Source organism: Aquarana catesbeiana, linkage group LG09 (genome assembly GCF_042186555.1).
Source record: "Aquarana catesbeiana isolate 2022-GZ linkage group LG09, ASM4218655v1, whole genome shotgun sequence".
Classification (NCBI taxonomy): domain Eukaryota; kingdom Metazoa; phylum Chordata; class Amphibia; order Anura; family Ranidae; genus Aquarana; species Aquarana catesbeiana.
In genome coordinates, this window is record NC_133332.1 from 257,507,668 (window position 1) to 257,525,761 (window position 18,094).

Sequence of the window (18,094 nt, forward strand, 5' to 3'; positions counted from 1 at the left end):
AGCTGCTTGCTGTAAATCCTGGCTTGTTATTGCTTTGAGCTTGCTATGAGTTTGGGCTTGCTATACCCCTGATCTGCTTACTGTAAATCTGGAATTACCATGGTTCTGTGCTGCTTACTGTAAATCTGGAATTACCATGGTTCTGAGCTGTTTGATATAAATCTGGAATTACCATGGTTCTGAGCTGTTTGATGTAAATCTGGAATTACCATGGTTCTGAGCTGTTTGATATAAATCTGGAATTACCATGGTTCTGAGCTGTTTGATGTAAATCTGGAATTACCATGGTTCTGAGCTGTTTGATGTAAATCTGGAATTACCATGGTTCTGAGCTGCTTGCTGTAAATCTGGACTTGTTATGGCTTTGGGCTTGCTATAGCTCTGAGCTGCTTGCTGTAAATCTGGAATTACCATGGTTCTAAGCTCTTTGCTGTAAATCTGGAATTTCAATGGTTCTGTTCTGATCTGCTTGCTGTAAATCTGGGCTTGCTATGGCTTTGGGCTTTCTATAGCACTGAGCTGCTTGCCTGGATTGCACAGACTCGGGGCTCTGAGTATCTTGCGGTGACTTTTTGCTGGAGGAGTCCCTGGTCTTGCGGTGCCTCTGAGTTGCTTGTACCGGGGATCTCTCAGCATCCCCTGCAGCGCTGGATCGTGGCCACCACTCACTACATGCCCATCCCTCCTCCTCCTCCTCACTGGTGAAGGGGTTAACATTCCTTAGGAGCAGGCATCCCATTTTTTGCCTTGAGGCTGTGCAGAAATTCAGGCTTCTGAGAAAATGAAGGCTGACCTCATCCAATGCTCAGGGGGGCGGGGTTCCCAACTCCAGCGCAGGCTGCCATAAACTCCCCCTTCTTTTTTTTTTTCTTTTTTTTTTTTTTACTTTGCTATTTTACCAATTAAGGCTTTCTCAATCTCGGAGAGAGAGAGAGAGGAGAGAGAGATCAAGGGGGTGTCATTCTATTGACAGGGCAATTGTAAGGCATTCCCCCCTGCGCGGAGGAGAGCGAACAGGGAAGCGCACCGACACTGGCAGCAGCGCTCCATCCTCTCTGATAAAGGTCTACTTTTGGAAGAGGTTCCTGCAAAAGGTAAGCTGATGGTCCTGAAAACTGTCCCGATCTCCTGTGTCCCTGGCAGGACTATAGAAACACCCAGACTAAGATCTCCATGCCATGGAACTATACTATAGAGACTAGAACTATGGAGTGCACCAAGTAGATGCGTATTAACGCACACTGTGCCCCTATGCCACCAATGTGTGTTTATGTGACCCTCACTGCAATCAATGCCATCAAACACCTGGAGGACATTTGTGGGAAAGGACTTTGGTTGTCAGGTTGCTAAAACAACAAAAGTCTTGTGAAAAGTGACAGGCACATCCATCCAGCCTGCAGGTTAGCCAGGTGAACTGACAGCCATGTGTGCTGAGGGATGTCACTGACAGCTAACAGCTGGGTTTGGGGAGCTGTATGTCATTACAGAGCTGTCACTTTACTGTCCCCAGAGACCCGACCTACTGCCTGCCTGGCAGATTCCATTATTCTATCTAATCCTCAAATTGCATGGAATGCTGCACCCCTGGCATCTTATAGATTTTAGCTCTTTGGGGCTAGATTTTCATAAGGACTGCAGGACATTGTTACATAGGTTGAAAAAAAGTCCATGACCCTTTACCAAACCCAACCTAAAAAGGGACAAATCATGGTTAGATTCTCCATTGCAGTCAGATTATAATTAGTTGGAGATTTTGGTTCTGCATTGACTGCAGGACATGATCATTTACAAACAACACAATTATATTACAACTAATTATAATCTGACTGCAGTGGGCAATCTAACCCTAATATGTCTCTTTTAAGAGACTGTGGGGGTTATTTACGAAAGGAAAATCCACTTTGCACTGAAAGTGCACTTGGAAGTAAAGTCGCTGTAGATCCGAGGGGGACATGCAAGGAAAATAAAAAAACAGCATTTTAGCTTGCACATGATTGGATGATAAAATCAGCAGAGCTTCCCCTCATTTCAGATCTACCCCTTAGATTTAGAGCGACTGCACTTCCAAGTGCACTTGCAGTGCAAAGTGGATTTACCTTTCGTAAATAACCCCACAGTCTCTTCTTAAAAGAGACATATTAGGGTTAGATTGCCCATTGCAGTCAGATTATAATTAGTTGTAGATTTGGTTCTACAGAGACTGCAGGACATGATCCTTTTACCAAACCCAGCCTCTTAAAAGGGACATAATAGGGTTAGATCCTCCATTACAGTCAGGTTATAATCAGCTGCAGGTTTTAGTCTGTGGTGACTGCAGGATATGATTCTTTACCAAACTCAGCCTCTTAAAAGAATTGCTCTTCGATTCTTCATTGCAGTCAGGTTATAATTAATTGAAGATTTGGTTCTACGGTGACTGCAGGATATGATACTTTGCCAAACTCATCCTCTCTCAAAAGGCATGTAACAGAGTTAGATTCTCATTTGCAGTAAGGTTTCGGTTAGATTTGGTTCGTTTGCAAGTTTTACTGTGATACCAGCTCAGTTCATTTCTCTATGAGGTGCTGGGATGCCATGTTCCCTATACCAGCTCAGTTTACATCTCAGGAGATGCTGGGATACCATGCTTTGTACAGCAGCTCATTTCACATCTAAGGGGATGTGGAGTTGCCCTTATACTGAAGCTCAGTTCCCATCCTAAGAGATTCTGGGATTCCATTCTACTTATGGCAGCTCTTTTCACATCTCAGAAGATCCTGGGATACCGTGCCTCACACAGCAGCTCAGTTCACATCCCAAAAGATGCTGGGATGCCATGCCTTATATAGCAGCTCAGTTCACATCCCTGATGATGCTGGGGTGCCATGCCTCATGCAGCAGCTCAATTCCCCTCCCGAGAGATGCTGAGATATCATACTTCATGAAGCAACTCAGTTCACATCCCAAGAGATGTTGGGATACCAAACTTTATGTAGCAGCCTCAGCTTATCTCAGGAGATGCTGGGTTGCCTTCATTCATATAGCAGCTAATTTCATATACTAGGTGATTCTGGGATGTCATGCTTCACATAGCAGCTCAGTTCACATCCCAAGAGATAATGGGTTGGCATGTTTCATACAGCAGCTTATTTCACATTTTAGGGGGATGTTGGGATGCCATGTTCTGTAGAGCAGCCTCTAAGAAGATGCTTGTTTTATGACACTTATCAGTCTTGTACAAGGTTCGGTTAAGAAATCCAACGTAAAATTAAAATGCTTAGTCATTAGTCTGATCCTCAAGTTACTGGTTTCTATAAACTGGGGTGAAGCTATTCTCCAAAGGAACTTATTGTTTTTTCTTAATTTCTCTAGGCAAATTATATGACTAAACATCATCGTCTATGGGTAACCGCTCCAATTTTGTGTTGGGTTATATACATTCTGACTAACACAGCATCTTGTAGCTTTTGTCCAACCCCAGGGCTGGGACAAGGGGTGGGCAGGAGAAGCAGCTCAATGGTTTATTGCAGGGATAGGGCGTCCTGACCCTAAGGGAAAGGGGGTGGGGGTGGCAGTTTGGCATCTTTGCCCTGGGAGCTGGATGACCTTGTCCCCGGCACTGCTTAACCCCCAAAACTGCTGATGGTGACCATCTCTAGCTCTGGTGGTTTTCATCAGAGATGTGTCTTCTTATAATCCATGGTAATGTAGGTAACCATTCATGCTTGTTCTTGTAGTTCCACAGTTACCTGTGAGCCACATGTTGCTTGTCAGTGTTTTAGAGGCATGTATGCTAGAAAAATACAGGTTACCCCACGCAGATGTCATGTTCTGGGGTTTCAATGTTTTCTTGCCTTGTCTGAACTTCATATGACAGAGATTTTAAAAGGGATAATTATTCAACAACTTGACTTTATTCTCTCATTGACTGGTGAAATGAGGCAGTCTGGTTCTTATGGGCAATGGCTCTACTTTTGCCCCATTTCCTTAAAATGAACCCTGGGAGTTTTTAACATATCTCATTTGTGAGAGCATGCATGTTCATTTCTGCACTCAGTCATGGCTTGTGTATTTAGAAGAAAGCATTGGAGACTCTCCCTACAGCCTTGTGCAGGATTTGGCAAATGTTGCAAGAACCTTAACAATTCCTGATACATGACTCATGATTGCTCTGTATTTGCATTATATTCTTGAATGTAGTCTGTTCATTCACTGTCCTAACACAACAATGTACCACGCTGAGTGCAATCACTGGCTGCTATGTAGGGTTGCCACCTTTTCTTCAAGCCAAACCCGAAACGCTTTAGCGGCCTGGGACACCCCAAGGAGAGTAGTAATGCGGTGCGCATAGCATGTTGCAGCGAAGAGTGGGTGTGGCCTAATTGTTCTTGCTGACATCAGCGCCCTGCCCCCCTGTGATGCCAAACCTGCCCCCAGACAGCTGTCCGCAGCTCCCAGATGGCAACAGATTTGTATGTGCCTATCTTGGTTACTTGGGGAGCCACAGCCCGGTCTGAATAATGTGTCCGGGTTTCAGTCCGCCTGAAACCCGGACTGTCCGGGTGAATCCCGGACAGGTTGCAACCCTACTGCTATGTGAAACCTAAGAAAACGCAATAGAAGTTGAGCTGTTGTCCATAGAACCTGAACAGGTTCCTGGTTTGGGTTTCCGAGCACAGGTAACAACAAAACATGCTAAAACCTGATTGGCTGACAAAGACAAAAGCTGTACTGTTGAAAATGAAAACGCATAACACCTATATTTTAATCTAAGTTATTAATAAGCCTTCGTTCAAAAGTTGGTGTCTTTTTGAACTGGAAGATCTTCTGATCCTAGCACTATTAACAAACATTTGAAAATGCGTTGTGCACAGCAACCAAAAAGCTCCTAACTTTTTAGTAAAAAAGGACAACTGGAATTTGTCTACAGGGAGACACTTTCAGTGTAGTATGTTCAAGCAAACCCAACAGTTTATTATTCAAGTAGAACATGTTGGAATGCGACTTTGATACTTGTACTGTACTAAGAAACCTTCACTAGATGTCCTCTAACCCAGGAATTCTCAGCCAGGGTTCTGTGGAACTCTAGGATTCCTATAGAAGTTGTTAAAGATTCCTTAATCCATACCTCCCAAATTTTTGAGATGGGGACAAGATTTAGCAAAAGTATGCAGGCATAAGACACCCCCTGCCACGCCCCCTTAAAGGAGAATTTTACAAAAAAATTATTAGTCAAACCCACAAGTGTTTTTTTTTTACCACTACTATTCCTTTATACTTTTTTTTTAAATTTACCAATGTAGCAATTTAGAAAATCGGATGAAAGGTTTAGCACTGGGAAACACTTTGTTGAACAACTATATAGATCAGACCAAAATGAGGGACAAAGGGACTTTGTTCCAAATTAGATACAGTCCCTCAAAATCAGAGCTGCATGGCTCCAGTGATCTTTTTTGCTGACCAGGAGGGTAGCCTTCTTACAACCATTGTAGGGGTTGCATTTTTCCCACTAACCACCAATGTAATGGACATTCTTCCCACTGACCACCAATGTGAGGAGCATTCTTCCCACTGACCACCAATGTAATGGGCATTCTTCCCACTGACCCACAATGTAAGGAGCATTCTTCCCACTGACCACCAATGTGAGGAGCATTCTTCCCACTGACCACCAATGTGAGGAGCGTTCTTCCCAATGACCACCAATGTAGGGAGATTTCTTCACACTGACAACCAATGTAGGGAGCATTCTTTCCACTGACCACCAATTTAAGGGGCATTCTTTCCACTGACCACTGATGTATAGAGCTTTGTTACACTCACCACCAATGTAAGGAGCATTGTTCACACTGACCACAAAAGTATAGAGCATTCTACCCAGTGACAACCAATATAAGAATTAATGTTCCCATTGACCACCCATGTAAGGAGTATTCTTGCCACTGACCCCCAATGTAAAGTACATATTTCCCACTAACCACCGATGATGTTCCCATTGACCACCCATGTAAGGAGTATTCTTGCCACTGACCAGCATTTTAGGGGTTGCATTCTTCCCACTAACGACCAATGTAATGGGCATTCTTCCCACTGACCACCAATATAAGAAGCATTCTTCCTACTTACCACCAATATAAGGGGCATTCTTCCCACTTACCACCAATATAAGGGGCATTCTTCCCACTGACCACTGATGTATAGAGCAGTCTACCTAGTGACAGCCAATATAACGAGTAATGTTCCCATTGTCCACCCATGTAAGGAGTATCCTTGCCACTGACCACCAATGTAAGGGTTTTTCTTCCCACTGACCACAAATGCATATTTCCCACTAACCACCGATGACTTGGTTTAACCAGGAGGGCTCCTCCAGACCTAAAAGTTACTTTAAAAAAGTTTGAGCAAGGCTGCTCTAACCTATACTGAAGGGTCTGACTTTTTGTTCCAATAGCTAAGAGTCCGTGTTCAAGAAAATAAAAATAAAAAAACTAGAGACTTTTTCTTGAAGTGAGAACTTCAGTAAGTACCCCTTGTACTTTATTCATATCTATATGCATTTTCGTGCATTTCATTTGTGCTTTAGATTAAATTTAACGAGATTTAAAATAACGTTTATTCACATGGAAAATGTTCTTTCCTAGAAATGTCACCACCAAACAACATATATTATGAATGTAAAGTAAATCAGAATAATGCACACCCCATAGGCACCGCTGTTCTGATTCAGCACTAGATGCTGTGGGTGAAAATGATCTAAAAAAAAAGGATTATTCAATGTATATTTTAATAGAGACCCCTCTCTGTGTAGCAGAATAGAGGGACCACTGTCTCCTGCTTTCTCCCAATTGCTCCAGGACCAGGAGCTAGTGTTAGATTTTTCCACAGTGCCACTGCTGGTGAAACCTGGTATTGCATGGTACATCAATATACTCAATGATGGATGAGCTTTATTATAATTGAGTAGTGAGAAATCGGATGGCTAAAGATGTGCAGATTTTCTGTAGTGACTAAGTCTGGTCTAAATAAGTCATACGTGGAATGCAAAGTGAACGGGGTCACTTGGAGAGAATTTTCTGCATTGTGAAAAATGTCCTGTTATTGATTTTTAAAGGTTTCATTGTGTGCAAGCTGGAAGTGACATCATAATAAGGTGGTTACATTTTTTTTTTTTTTTTTAAGTGTGTATTTGTAGAGCCATGAGCATTTTGAGGACGTGTAGATCTTGTTTTTGCCTACAAGATAATTCCTCTACGACAATTTAAAGTTTTGGATAGAATGTAAAATGCAGCTGTATGAAGGTCCAGGTGCTGTTACAAGGGGAGGGTGGAGTGTTTTAATTATGTTAATTATGGGTTAAGGATACTTTCTTTTCCTTTAAATCCCTACATCCTGTACCAACATTTTAAAAGGTCAGTCCACCCTAAAGTGATATTTTAGATATAGGTGGAGTCAAGACAACCCTGACTTCTTATATGTCCTGGAAACGATTCCCTCTAAAATTCCTTAGTCTGTTCATATCCGTCTGGGAGTTTTGAGTATTCCCACCGACCTTTGCATGTTTCAGTAACACCTATTGGATTTTTTTTTTTTTTTTTTTATATTTTAAAATAAATAGAGCCATCAGGCAGAGTGGAAACCTTTCATAATGGCCACATTAGACCTAAGAACTGAAGGGCAGAGACCTCACTTATAGAGTCTTCCTAAGACATATTTAACATACCAGTATCTTCCTAAAACTGAAATATTGGTTTGGGTGGACTGTTCCTTTAAGATGTGTGCCCACACTAGAGCTGTGCGATTTTCTCCAAAAAAAATCTGAGATTTTTTTTTTCTTTTAAAAAAAACTTGATTCAGGATTCGAATCGAGTTTTTTTTTTTTTTTTGATGGACACCGCGCTGGTCTTGAGGAGCTGCGGGCAGGAGTTTTTAGGCGAGGCAGCGGCTTCCGCCTAGTCCGCGGCATCCGGCCTCGTAGACTAGGCCGAGGCCGCGGCCTCACCTAAAATGGTCCTGGTGAAAAAAACAAAAAACAATTTGCTGAAAATTTGAATCGACTTGACCTCTCAACTCGATTCAAGATTCAAATCGATTTTTTCCCCAGCCCTAGCCCACACAAATGCTTTTTAGTTTTGAATAGAATGGGGAAGGGTTAGAACCACCACCAGGTTTTTTCTTTTTTTTTTTTTTGTGCTAGCCATGGTTCCATCAGAGAGTTTCCCTTTCTTTCTGCCTCAGAGACAGTTTCAAAAGACATAACATGAGTTAAAATCAGCAACAGGGACAAATAAATCCCCTGTCTTTATCTGCTTAAATTATTTTTTTTTAAAATAAAATAGTAATAATATGAATAAATAAATGTAAAATAAATACACAAATAACTAAAAACTATCATAAATAAGTAAAATAAATGAATAATATGTAATAATACATTAATAAATAATAATTATCCTCTAACCTTAAAAAATATTAAATACATTATTATTATTAATAATAATACTACTAATAATAATAGCATAGATCCCTCTTTTGGAACCAAATTCGTCTGGTTCCTCTTTCTTCCAATGTCCCTCTTTTTGATCTGAGGTGTATGTAGACCTCTAAAATAAAAAAAATAATAAAAATCTAAAGTCTATGTTACTCAAAAAATAAGATTATATAGGTCTTTCTAAATGTTGTCTGTCTTTTTTTTTTTTTTTTATTGTTTGTACTGAATACCCGGTGATCCTGCCATTTGCCTTTCTTTTTGTCGAAATGAAAGCCAAGCTCAGAAGCAGATCCCTGCTGACAAGGTCAGTTTGCGGATATCAACTGGAGCTACAGGATGCTGTGCTGATGCAAGGCATGCCTCTATCTCCCGTAGTCAGTTTTGTGGCCACGCCCCCTGCCCAGCCATGCCTGTGTTGATTGACAGCAGCTCCTAGATTATGCTGCTATCAACGTAATTCCCGGCATGTGGGTGAGGTCACCGGCCTCCTAGAGTGACACGCCATCTGCTGTGCAGAAGTGGGGCTCAAACACAGCTGGACGGTCAAAGTCTGCCTTTATAAAACATTCCACGCGTGGTAATACTTTATACAAAGTGATAAACATCAAAGTTTTGACTAATCGGTAGAGAAATGTTACAATTATTTCAAAGGATCAGATTAGCCACACTGGGGACTCAACGTATTGTAACTGCAGAAAATCGTTACTGTGCAACATGCCAATATTTGAATATATTGTTTGAAAAGCTTTAGTAACTTATTTAGTGTAAGACCCCATTCAAACGTGAGCGTTTTGTAGCTTGAAGCCTGAAGCTCCAAAACGCTGGAGGGGAAAAAATCAATTATTCTCTATGGAGCTGATTCACATCTCCACTCCAAAACGCCTGAAGCTCAAACAAGTTCTGGAGCTTTTTTTGTCGCTCGAATTGGGCAGATTTGGACGTTTTTCGCTGCGTTTGTATTCCCATGGGAATTAATAGAAACGCGCCATTCGCACTTTTTTTTGCTTACATAAAATGTTTTTAAATAAAATAGTAATAATATGAATAAATAAATGTAAAATAAATACACAAATAACTAAAAATCATCATAAATAAGTAAAATAAATTAATATGTAATAATACATTAGTAAATTAATATCCTCTAACCTTAAAAAATATTAAATATATTATTATTAATATTGATAATAATAATAATAAAATAACAACACCCAAATTCGAACAAAACAATTAATTATTATTAATAATAATAATAATAATAATAATGATTATTATTTTTGTTTTATGCCGCGTACACACGACCGGACTTTCCGTCGGAATCAACTCTGACGGTTTTTCCGACGGAGTTCCGCTGAAACGGACTTGTCTACACACGATCACACCAAAGTCCGATCGTTTAGAACGCGATGACGTACGATGGGACTAAAAAAAGGAAGTTCAATAGCCGGTAGCCAATAGCTGCCCTTGCGTCGTTTTTGGTCCGTCGGAATAGCATACAGACGAGCGGTTTTCCCGCTAGGAACTGATTCCGTCGGAAAGATTTGAAACATGTTCTATTTCTAGGTCCGTCAGAATTTTAGAAAGGAAAAGTCCGATGAAGCCCACACACGATCAGAATGTCCGACGGAATGATTCCGTCGGACCTTTTCTGCCGGAAAGTCTGGTCGTGTGTATGTGGCATTAGGGTTAGGGTGTTTAGTTATTTGTTATTATTTTATTTTTTAAGGGATAAGGGTTAAAGTTAAGGGTTAATTATATATTTATTGTTACTTAGTATTAATTTATTGACTAGATTTATTTTACATTTATGATTTTTATGTGTGTATTTATTTTACATTTATTTTTTTCATTTATTATTATTTGTATAATAATAATAATAATAATAAGTAAAAGATGAATAAAATAATAATAATAAATAACCCTAACCCCAACTCCTAACCCTAACCTAAACTAAACTCCAACACTTTACCCTAACGAAAAAACATTTTAATGAATGAATAATTATAAAAGAAGAAATAAAAGCTAACAGAAAAGCTGAAATACCTAGCAACAAATGATGCAACAGATAATAGTTTTCTCTATTGGCTAATAAAAAAACACCAAAGCCCAAAAACGCTGCATACAAACGTGCAAAAACGCCCGAAAAAAAAAAAAACGTAAAAGCGCTCAGGTGTGAATGCAGCCTAAAAGCTAATTGCAAGATTCACCCCTTGATAACCAATGATAAAAGTGTAAGTGTAAGAAAACATTTTTTGAACAGCCTAACTTTAGAATATATTTTAAAAACAATTTATTATATTATGCTTTTATAATATATATTTATTTTATTGTATCATTTTACTTATATTCATAATATTTTAAAATATATATTTTGGAAACACAAAACAAACGTTTAGATTTTAGAAACTCACTTGATGTAAGAGTTTATTGCAGCATTGTAGTGTTAGAAAGCACTTTCTGAACTTTTCAACCTCAATAACATGGGGATGAAACATGAACTAAATATGTAGTAATTCATGTTGTGGAAGAAGTTACTTCAGGTTGTGGTATTGCACCACAACGCGTGTTTTTTTGTGTGTTGAAGCACGTTGTGGCGCATTCAAAATGAATGGGTCGCAGTGCACCTAAATCTTTTGGCCGTTCCAGTTTGAGAGGAGTCAGTCTAGTAATCGACTCCTCCTGAATGGGACTGCTGGTATAGTTTCACTCGATCAGCACTCGCAGCCAATCAGCTGCAGCGCTGATCAGTGTAGAAGTCCGGCTGCCAAAGTACAATAACCATAGCGGGGAAGATTCCTCTATCCACCTTGGATGTGCAGATGGGGTATTCTGTTTTTTCTTTTTTTTTTGATCAGCCGGCTAGCTGCTCAAAGAAAAATAATTCCTCTATGGCCAGCCTTAAAGTAGATGTATGCCAAAAAAAAAATTACATTACAGGTTTATTAAAGTGCTGTGTATCATAAACAGCTATTTCATTCTTTGCTGTATCTCTGTGCTGCTGATCGCTTTTTTTGCAGCCAGTTCCTGTGCACATTCATGCTAGAGATGGCTGCATGACATTTCTCAGGGCGGGTTTCCTTATGGTGACAGTGACAATGAGCCACACTTAAAGGACAAGTAGAGCCAAAGCTATTTTGGCTTTACTTCTATGGATCACCTCATTGTTAAATATATTTGGGTACATCTCTCTTATACTCACAGGGCTTTTTTTCAGCTGCAACTTGGTGGAATTCAGTTCCACCACCTCTAGCTCAGGCCCTTTGCTCCCTGCTCATCACTATCACTTGTAAACACAGAAGTCCGGTTTCTGTGTTTACAAGTGACAGCTTGTCTTCCAATGGTTCCCACAGATCAGATCTCCTGATCTCTCAGATCAGGTCCCCATCCTGCACTCAGCTCCCACTGGGTGCAGGATGGGGACCTGGGAGCTCTAGGTGCCTGGGATGCAGTGTGGCTGCTAGGGTTGCCACCTTTTCTCCAAGCCAAACCCAAACACTTTAGCGGCACAGTAGTAGTAAACACTATAGGAGTATAAAAGACCCGGGACACCTTTGGGTGCCCCAAGGAGAGTAGTAATGTAGTGCATCATATGCACTGTGGCAAACAGCGGGTGTGGCCAAACTGCTCTTGCTGGCATCGTCTCACCCCCCCTCCCCCCCAGCGATGCCAAACCTGCAGCTCCCAGGCGCCAGCAGATTTGTGTGTGACTATCTCAGTTACTTGGGGAGCCACGGCCCAGTTTCAATAATGTGTCCGGGTTTCAGGCAGACTGAAACCCGGACACATGATTCAAAACCCAGAGTGTCCGGGTGAATCCTGGACAGGTGGCAACTGACACCCTCACTGGATGATCTCCCTGCAAATGAGAGAGGTGGAGCCACCTACAGTGGCTCTAGGGAAGAAGAGGGGTGAAGGTGAGATGTGGATGGAGGATGCAGAGGTAAGCAGCTGTGGGAGAAGGCTCTGCACTCTGTGCTTAGCGCACCCCTGAACTCTGCACTATGTATGTAGCAGAAAACCTGAACTCTGCACTCTGTGTGTAACCCTACTGAACTCTGCACTTTATACATAATGTACTCCTGGTATTTAATGCCCCTTTAAAACCCTCCCACTATTAGTATGATTTCACCATACCCACTATTTGATGTGGTTTGGAGGGATATGTGTGTGTGTGTGTGTGGGGGGGGGGAGTGGGTTTGGGGGTTATGCATTAAGGTGAAAAAACGCCTGGCAGTCACCGCCCCCCCCCTCCCCGTTTTACTTACCTGAGCCCCTTCTCTGGAGAGAAGGAGAGCTGTCCCTCTCTCCACGCAGTCCTGGCTCTTGATTGGATAGATTGATAGCAGCCCAGCCATTGGCTCCCGCTGCTGTCAATCAAATCCAATGACGTGGGCGCCGGAGGGCGACTGAGTCCGGCATTTGTGTCTGTGGATGCAAATGCTGGACTCGGGAGCACGCCCGCAAGGTAACCCCCTCGGGAGAGAGCTTCTCCTAGGGGGTTATCTGATGTGGGGAGGAGCCGTGAGAGCCGCTGAGGGGCCCCAGAAGAGGATGTTTGGGGCCACTCTGTGCAAAAAGAGCTGCACAGTGGAGGTAAGTATATGTTTGTTTTAAAAAAAAAAAAATGATCCTTTACAATCACTTTAAATCTAGGGACAGAGTAATAAGGTATATTACCTATCCCATTACCTAATCTTCTGGTTCCCCACAGTGCTCTCTCCTAAGGTGCTCCAGCCTGCAGTTGCACTCATACCTTCTCACATACAGTGTAGGACAAATAGCCCTGCAATGTACATGATGACACTGATAGTTATACAGCCCCTTCCTTTACCCCAAAGAATTAACTGGTATGTAACCTTTGCAGTGCGAGGGGGTCCAACCACAAGGGTTTTTTTCCATCTTGGATTTGAGTTTTAAGATAATCTATTTTTTACAATAGAACAATAGCATTATCAAGTCAGATTGTAGCAGTAGAGTTGTGTACCATATTAACCATCAATGAATGCAGGTAGCTTCTAGCTTAGGTGATGCCTTTATTTTTGGTTAATAGCTGCAGCATGTATTTTAAAACAGGGGAAAAATGGAAAGAAAACATTATTATAAAATTTATAAAGACACAAAGGCAAATAAAAGAACTGTTTCTTTTTTATTATAGAAATAAAAAAAAGGATTAAAAGTGGATCCAAAGGTGAAACTCAAGACGTGCAAATAGTCTAATGCTTTTACTCTTGTACAAATCAAAGACTAATGTTTCAAAGCCTTCATTCTAATATGTCCTTTCCAAGCTTTAAATAGTCATGTTGCAATGAGAACCTTTCAGTGCTCGAGTTCCCGTTTGAGTTTCCTCCCCCTAAAATTCCATGTTCTGGCTGCACCCAGGCCTGACCTCTTCTGAGTTCTGTCAGAGTGATGAGGTCAGCGTTTTCCTGGAGGAAATGTTATGGTTCTCTAATAATATGCAGCAATTAACTAGAGCTTTGTATATCAGGAACACCACACAAGACTGAGTACTGCTAGTCTTTAATGGCTTTCAGCTTGGAAGGAAAGATGTTTTGCTGCCGTGTCTGTCAAATTCTAGTATCTCCTAATTATTCCTTGTCCAATATTTTACCGGGAATGTGTGACTGGCAGAGACACAACACATTCCTGCTGCTAGGATGAAGATGAAAATGTCAATGTTTTCTTCCTTGTATGGTACATAATAAGTACAGATCTCATAAGTCTCCTAAAGGGTCACTCACACTCTCATCAGTGGGGGGAATGAAAAAGCCAACATCAACGGTTATGATTAAAATATGTGTGTAGATGCAGACGAGTGTCGGGGGATCGTATTCATCCCTTGTGGCGGTGCCCGAAGTTGCATCGCTACTGGAGTGAAATCCTCTCCACGCTCAATAGAGTGTTTCAGGTGAATGTCCCCCTGAATCCCATTCACTGTTTCCTCAGGGATTACTTCTTCAAGGATTCCAAGTAAACTACAAGAGTGACCTTGTCAATGTGTGATGAGTAGGGTGCAGGTCCTTGGACTTGCCCTGAAAGTCTTGGGTGGACATAAGCCTTTTGGCTTGGTTCGCCCTCTTTCATGGGGTCTCCCCTCAGGGGAGTCCCACTGACTACTTGGGTGGGTCTGTTTCGGCAGACCTTCCAGAGAAAGAGGGTCTGTCTGGTTTCGGCCAGACGGACCCAAGTGAAGTACCTCTGTCCCCATCTGGAGCTTAATGCCCCGGGGGATCAGGGTAAGGTTCTTCTTAGGAAGGACCATGTAGCACCCGTTGCACGTTTTTGTGTATCACTCTTTATGTTTGTGCACTTTTTTTGGCACCGGGTGGAGTTTTTGGGTGTGTCTCGCACACCACGGGCTTGCTGGGTTGGAAATCCATGGCTCTCCCATCGGTAAAAATCTGGGTGACTCATATGGTGGTATATATATATACCAGCATAGGGGTCGTAGGGGTCGAATAAATAAATATGAGAAACTCTGGTCTCCATGGCTTGATGTCCCAGGGCTGCAGAGTCCTTCGGGTTGAGGGTACTACGTGAGAATTCTGGGAATTTGTAGAGGGATGGGAGTGAGAGGGATGGCCACACATAGGCCCTAAAGTATTGGATACCCACTGCCTGTTCAATGGAGTGCCTGAATAGGGAGGATTTCAGGGGTGGTGACATGTATAACCTTGGGGCTATACTGAAAGTAATGCAAAAGCGGGCATAACTTTTTTAATTAACTTACATAGGTTGATCAGATTTCACATGTTGATCGATTGGTTTGGTAGACATTGCTTGTCAATGGTGTCATCTTTGTAAACATTCTGTAGCCTTCTGTGGATGTTGGACAGCCTACACCATTCCATCATCAATAACTCAATGATGGTATGTTACTTCTGCTTGGAGTCCATTATTTACCTACAATGCAAAAGAAGACTTAATATAGAGCAGCCTTTTTCAAACAGGGTGCCTTCAGGTGTCTTCAGGGGTGCCTTGGCACAATACCTAGAAATTGCCCAAAAACTGTATACAAGCCAGCGGGTGGATTAAGCCTGCCTATTAGTTACACAAAGCCACAGTTTTCATTGTGCACCATGACAACTTTCTAGCCACCAGTGTCCTAACAACCAATGATGTCATTAGTTAATAAGGAGGATGTTGGGCACCTGTCCCTCCCCTGACCTTCTCTTTCAGCACCAGGGTCACATTAGCTGAGTGAGGGAGAGAAACCGAGGGAGAAGAGAAACATTGTAATACTAGTCAGTACCAGTGTGCAAAGGTGTATTTGCTTTGAAAGAATAAATCGCCACTAATGTTGGGTGTCCTATGTATGTGGATGTTGCTACATTATGTAAAACTATTAGTTTAGTTTTTAAATTTGAGAATGGGGTGTCTTGAGATTGTGTGAAAATGTAAGGGTGCCTTGACCGAAAAAAGATTGAGAAACGCTGCTATAAAGGAAGAGTTACTCTATCATCATGTGAAAATTGAAGAACCTAGGTAAGTTAATAAAAACGTTATACCCACTTTTGCATTAATTTTGGTCAAATATATATATATATATATATATATATATATATATATATATAGATATATATAGATATATACTGAAGAAATTACACTTTGCTACAATGTAAAGTAGTGAGTGTACAGCTTGTATAACAGTGTAAATTTGCTGTCCCCTCAAAATAACTCAACATACAGCCATCAATGTCTAAACCGCTGGCAACAAAAGTGAGCAAAATGTGGCATTTGTGTAGTAATGGCTTTCTTCTGTTGACTCAACCATGCAGCCCATCTTTCTTCAAGTGCCTCCTTATTGTGCATCTTGAAACAGCCACACCACATGTTTTCAGAGAGTCCTGTATTTCACCTGAAGTTATTTGTGGGTTTTTCTTTGCATCCCAAACAATTTTCCTGGCAGTTGTGGCTGAAATTTTAGTTGGTCTACCTGACCGTGGTTTGGGTTCAACAAACCTGCTCACTTTTCCACTTCTTGATTAGAGTTTAAACACTGCTGATTGGCATTCTCAGTTCCTTGAATATCTTTTTATATCCTTGTCCTGTTTCATACAGTTCAAATACCTTTTCCCGCAGATCCTTTGACAATTCTTTTGCTTTCCCCATGACTCAGAATCCAGAAACTTCAGTGCAGCACTGGATGAAAGATGCAAGGGTCTGTCAGGAGTACAGAAACTCATTGACCTTTTATATACACACTGATTACAAGCAAACAGATCACAGGTGAGGGTGGTTACCTTTAATAGTCATTCAAACCTCTTTGTGTCAACTTGTGTGCATGTTATCAGGCCAAAATCACCAGGGCATGTAAACTTTTGATCAGGGTCATTTGGGTAGTTTCTGTTGTCGTTATGATTTAAAAAGAGTAAACACAGTTGATTGGATTATAAATGGCTTCAGCCAAACTCTAACCATGAGTGAAAGAAATGTTTTTGTGTTATCATTCATATTCTCTGAAAAATGGCCAAGAAATTATAAATTCTGCCAGGGTATGTAAACTTATGAGCACAACTGTATTTAATATAATTTGTTTCAGTTTGCATCTCTCTCTCTTCTGTCCCTGTTAGATCAATATTTGCAAGAACTGAATCTTTCATATATTACATCACTTCTTTGTGTTCCCATTGTATGAATTGTATTCATACTGCCTTGTGTAATCATCTCCTCCACACTGGGAGAGATTATACATTACAGGCCCTTCAAGAGCCTCTGGCTTACTTTCCTCATTATGATAAAAAGATGGATGTATCTTGCCACAGAAAAGGAAGTTACTCACTTGTAGTGTCTTCCTGTCAGTGCAGTGATGTGAACCCAGTGTTAGGCTGTAGGTCCCGCCATATAGACTGACATTTCTCCTGGCTCAGCTCAGGGCTGATATCTGACACATGGTCCAGGCTGCTGGTGGACGATGAAACTTTCAACTAACAAAGCCTTCCTTATACTGTATGTAATATTCATGGTAGATTTTTTTTTTTATATGACTTTTTTTATGTCTGCTATAAGCACAAAGCTCAGGCAGGAGATAGGATGGTCTTATAGGCTACACACATCTTCTTTGACAGGGAGAGAATACATGTAAATAATAAAAAAGTAATGACTCCCTATGAGGTATCCTGTTGTAATAATTCAAGAGTGGATATTTAGATTATTACAGATGGCCATTAATGACTGGTGCTTTTTAAATTATCTCCTTTGTGCTAAATGCATACCTCCCAACATTTTGAGATGGGAATGAGGGACACCTACTAGCAAACCTATGTAGGCAAAGGACACGCCCCCTTGCCACACCCCCTTAAAGGAGAATTACCCCCCAAAAAAAGGTTTATTAAATCCACAAGAGATTTTTTACCACTACTATTCCTTTATATTGGCTTTTACAAATTTACAAATGCAGCCATTTAGAATTTGGATGAAAGGTTTAGCGCTGGGAAACACTTTTTGAAAGATAAAAAGTGCATTTTATATACAACTATAGAGATCAGACCAAAATGGGGAACAAATGAGGAGGGACATTGCTCCAAATCAGGGACGGCCCCTCGAAATCAGGGACAGTTGGGAGCTATGCTAAATGCAGGGATCTTCAAACTACGGCCCTCTCATCCCATGAGGTATTGTAAAGCTCTGACA

General features: G+C 41.2%; 1 protein-coding gene across 4 annotated transcripts in view; it reads left to right on the forward strand.

Moving 5' to 3' along the window:
• Positions 1–897: 897 nt before the first annotated feature.
• The window catches only part of FLNA (filamin A), a 158,040-nt gene continuing 140,843 nt past the window's right edge, over positions 898–18,094 (forward strand). For all 4 annotated transcript variants that reach the window (XM_073600256.1, XM_073600259.1, XM_073600257.1 and 1 more), the window contains exon 1: positions 898–1,094. The gene's annotated coding sequence lies outside the window, so the exon portion shown is untranslated. The remainder of the gene's footprint in view (positions 1,095–18,094) is intronic.